This window comes from Bufo gargarizans, chromosome 3 (assembly GCF_014858855.1).
Source record: "Bufo gargarizans isolate SCDJY-AF-19 chromosome 3, ASM1485885v1, whole genome shotgun sequence".
In the NCBI taxonomy this organism is placed as follows: domain Eukaryota; kingdom Metazoa; phylum Chordata; class Amphibia; order Anura; family Bufonidae; genus Bufo; species Bufo gargarizans.
Window position 1 is genome coordinate 454,122,142 of NC_058082.1, and position 3,826 is coordinate 454,125,967.

The following is a 3,826-nucleotide window of genomic DNA, read 5'->3' on the forward strand; positions in this document are numbered from 1 at the left end:
TTCCAGAACTCCACGCCGCCGGAGGCGGGGTCAAGAACACACGACCAATCAGCTTCCTTATAACCTTGAAGCTGAAGGGCCTAGGATCCAATCAACAAACCGGTAACACCGGTTGTAGCCACGCCCCTTAGGGTACGGAATTCAAATCATGTCACACAGGCAGCGGCGCTCGGAAGGGGGGAGATAAGAAGTCGTCTGGTTACAGTGGAAATTTCCATACGGGAGGGGAGTGAGGGGGTGCGGCTGTCAGGGCTGTAGTCACCCGCGGTCACTGGTGTATGGAAACTAGGGGTATTTTCCACACAAACATGAAACTGGCCGAGTGTGGTAAAAAATGAGATATTTTGGTAGCGTTACAACAGTGCACATCTTGTGTTCGGGTCGCCATTTTGAACTGCTATCAAGCAAATATTTAATACAAGGAACTTGCTAATGTATTGTTATCCAAATTGCCTCCTTTGCTAGCTTGGGTTATTTTTTCCATCACATTATACACTTCTCGTTTCCATGGTTGTGACTAGGGATGAGCGAATCGACTTCGGATGAAACATCCAAAGTCGATTTGCATAAAACTGTTCTAATACTGTACGGAGCAAGAGCTCCGTACAGTATTAGAATGTATTGGCTCCGATGAGCCAAATTTATTACTTCGCAAGAACTCGCATAATAATTTCAGAAATCAATTTCTACTGTAAAAAAACTATTTCCCGAATTACAATCGGGTTCGGTTCTAAGGTACCACTTGGAACCAAACCTGAGTTCGGAAATGTTTTTTTACAGTATAAATCAATTTCTAAAGTTATTATGCAAAGTCTCGTGAGACTTCGCAAAGTAATAACTTCGGCTCATCGGAGCCAATACATTCTAATACTGTATGGAGCTCCTGCTCCGTACAGTATTGAAACAAAGTTTTAAGCAAATCGACTTAGGATGTTTCATCCAAAGTCGATTCGCTCATCCCTAGTTGTGACTGCCCTGCAATCCAGCAGCAAGTGGCCGTTCTTGCACACTATAGGAAGAAGCACCAGCTTATGTAAGCTGCCAAGGTCCTTCTACCAGAGAGGCCAGTGCTTTTTACTATAGTGTGCAAGCATGACCACCACTGATTGCTAACAAAGTGGTTGGAAACATGCAGTGTATAATGTGATGGAATAATGAATCCAGCCAGCAAAGGAGGCAATATGGATAATCAGCTAGTGCCTTGTATTAACCTTCTCTCCATGATAAATGCCAGTTGCTGAAGTGAGACAACCTCTTTAACTTTCTCTATATAATAAATGCTATTTGCTTAAAGGGGTTCTCCGGGAATTAAGAAAAGGAAAATACTTAAATATTACTTTATAATAAATATATTTCCAAATACCTTTTATTATTTATTATGGCTCGTTTTGTCGGGGGAGCAATCATCAGGGGAAACAAAATGGCTGCTGTCCTACCAGTACACACAGAACCTGTCCTAATCACACATGAGGACAAGTTACTTCACAACACTGAGGCAAAGCGCTGCCTCATCTTCCACTCTGCTCTACTTGTGCAGCGTGCCATGGCCCCCTAAGGATTATTTCGGGCGTGAACATACTAGTGAATGAGGTGCCGAGAATAGTAGTACTCATGGTTTAGTTGTCCCTTGGGCCAGCAGTGCAGTGGATGGGAAGATAGCACGAGATCTTCTGGGGCACTCTCTGTTGCAGGGAACACCAGCCAGATGTTGGTTGAGGTGCCCTTGATGGTGGTGATGTTTAGGGTGCTTGTGGTTGGGCCTCTGGTTCGTGATGCCAGCACCGTTAGGTGCAAATGTTGAGAGTAGTAGTTAAGATTATATGAAATGAAATAAACTCCTGGTATTTTACTGAAGCTGATCCCCAGGTTATCAATGTATGAAAAGTCATTTACATCAGGCAGCTTTTACAATGATTCCCATTAGTTCTCAGAAGTTGCACGGGGAATAGTTCTTTATGACAATCAGTCTCTCTCTCTTTTAATGCTCCAACTTGGAGGTTAATGCTGTTTTTATTGCACTGTATAATCCTATACTTCAGTTTCCTTTTATAGGAATGCTATATTCGGACAAATGATCCTTTTGTCTTTAAGTATGGTGGGTAGCTGATAGCTTGAGATCTCTCCACCTAATGCAAAAGAGGCTGGAGTCATATACACGACGGTTACCTTCCTTTGTCAATATCTTCATTACATCTCTGAGTTGTCTGGAGATACTGTGATATTTTCCCTTCTATAGGCTGGTACCTAGAATTAACTATGGGGGTTTTGTAACCCTCCAAGATGTAAGCTAAGGTTCAGGTTGTCCTCAGGCATCACATGCACTGACCTTCCTGCTTTCAGAACACACACAGTGTAGGGCGAAGTTAGCCCTGGGAGGCTTGTTAGAACCTCCCACTCCCTATGCAACTTTATAAGAAACATCTTTACAAGGACAGTTTACATGAAACACAATCACAACATTAAGCAGTGTGTTTCCGAACACTGCATCCCCCCTTCTTTAATGTAAGTCGCCCTCGACGCACTCTTGCCACGATGATGCATCACCTGAAAAACACAAAAAGAGCATGCATGCATATACCCAATACCATTAACCCCTTCCTGTGGTTTCTCTTCTTTGACTGTAAGAGAATTGGATTAGGCATATCTATATCAGGAGCATCACAATATAAAACGAGTGACGGGCCGTAGTTTCTCTTGTAACTGGGGTACTGGGGGCGCTGACCTGGTACAGTGAACAGTAAAGACCAGGATAGTCCATAAGGTAAAACAAAAATGGAAACTTCTCAGGAGGCTCACAGGGCATGAGTTCATTCCCTGGGCATGAAGCATAATGGTTGTAGAACATCACGGAGGGCTCTAGTGCGTCAAAGTCCATCTTCGGGCACATGACTTGAACGTTGAAAAACAAGGGCAACAGAGTCCATTAGAGCAAGGCAAATAAAGCAATGAGTCTCTAACTCTGGCTCTTTAGCTCCAAATGATTCAAGCATGTAATCACAGTTGAACTGGAAGGGCTGGAAGTCTCCTCCTTGGAGTACCTTGTAGGTACTCCTTATAACGGGCAGGCGGCTGACCTTTAGTGGTCCAGTCGGATCTCCGAAGTAGCTGTGGCTCTATAGGCCTTGGTTCAAGGTCACTTGGTACTTCTTGAGCTTCTGAGGATCCTTCACAAGGTACTTCTTCTGGCTGAAGTGGGGCTGTATTAGTCTTGGCGGGAACAAGAAAGCTAAGTCCCGGCATAAGAAACCACTGTAGGGGATCTGATTCCAATAATAGTTTTGCAATAGACTGTTGGTTCCTCTGGATCAGATGACTTTTCAGACACTTGCTCTGTGGATGGAGTTTTTTCTTGGATTGGAGCTTCTTCCTTCAAACAGCTTGAGAAGGTTGTGATGCACTATTTGTGGTGCTCTGTTCTCCTTGCTGATTTCGTAGATATTAGTCTCAGCATTGGGAATAGCTGTGATGACGTAGGGTTCTCTTTCCCATTTACTATCTAGTTTACTGGTGTGATGATTATTTTTCAGCCACACATGGTTACCAATTCTTAAAGGATCTGCTTTCTGTTGCTTTTGGCGTACATTCGCCATTCGAATCTGAACAACCTCTTTGGTATCAGCTAGGCATTTTTGATGTTCACTGACCCAATCAGTTTGTGGTAGTGGATTGATGGAATCTGGAACTTGTACATCCAAGGTGAGATCTGAGGGTAATCTTCCTTGACGGCCAAACTTTAGGTAATATGGAGTGTATCCCGTAGAACAATGGATGGTGTTGTAAATATACATCAGTTGAGGTAGTAGAGTTGGCCAGTTATTTTAGCAGG